Genomic DNA, 1,226 nt, shown 5'->3' on the forward strand with positions numbered 1-1,226 from the left:
GTCAGTGTCAGAGGGCAGCATCATCAAACAGCAACACAGCAGTTATGGGGAAGGGGGAAAGGAGCTGAACACTGGTGCGGAGGCACCAGTTAGGTGATAACTGAGAGGCGAGGTGAATGCAATTTCAAGCCGTTTCAAGCAAGAACAGCTCAAAGATTCAAACACAATGATTCAGGAAAATAAGGCTTAAACAGGTTATCAGTGCGAGGGGAGAGCGATATCAATTTATACAAAAAAAGAAAAAAATACTGTTACAGTGAACGAGCATGTGTGATACACGTGTGGTACAGATCTTGGTCTACCACTCGCCATTCCATTCAAAGGTAGATGGAGTGACGAAAAAGAGCTTGTGGCCAGCAACTTCACTTGCAAAAACTTGACTTACCCTTATCCATAGAGGAAAAAGGCGTGAATGGTGTATATATATATATATATATATATATATATATATATATATATATATATATGTATGTATGTATGTATATATATATGAATGTTTATCTATATATATATATATATATATATATATATATATATATATATATATATATATATATATAAAACAACAACTGCAGCAATTTCTAGTCCCTTTTAGGACAAAGGACTCAGATGTCCCTTTTCACGGCTGGGTTTTGGCCACTTTTCACCACACTGGCCAACTGTGGACCAGCGATGGTGGGAGACTTTTGTCTGACTGCCCTTAACAAACCAACCTATTAATATAGGCCCTGACTAGTACTGCTTTTCTGATATATATATATATATATATATATATATATATATATATATATATATATATATATATATATATATATATATATATATACACACACACACACACCAAGGCACTTGCCCCCATTTTGTGGGGTAGCCAATATCAAACAAATGAAAAAAAGGGGACTTTTCCTCTCTACGTTCCTCCCAGCCTGACAAGGGACTCAACCGAGTTCGGCTGGTACTGCTAGGGTGTCACACCCCACCCTCCCCCGTTACCCACCACAAATGAAGCTTCATAACGCTGAAACCCCTACTGCTGCTTCCTCCGCGGTCATCCAAGTCGACCGGAGGAAGCCGCAGGGCCTACCGGAACTGCGTCACAATCGCTCGCCATTCATTCCTATTTCTAGCACACTCTCTTGCCTCTCTCACGGCTATCCTCCTATCACCCAGAGCTTTCTTCACTCCATCCATCCACCCAAACCTTAGCCTTCCTCTTTTACTTCTCC

This window comes from Palaemon carinicauda, chromosome 41 (genome assembly GCF_036898095.1).
Source record: "Palaemon carinicauda isolate YSFRI2023 chromosome 41, ASM3689809v2, whole genome shotgun sequence".
Lineage (NCBI taxonomy): Eukaryota > Metazoa > Arthropoda > Malacostraca > Decapoda > Palaemonidae > Palaemon > Palaemon carinicauda.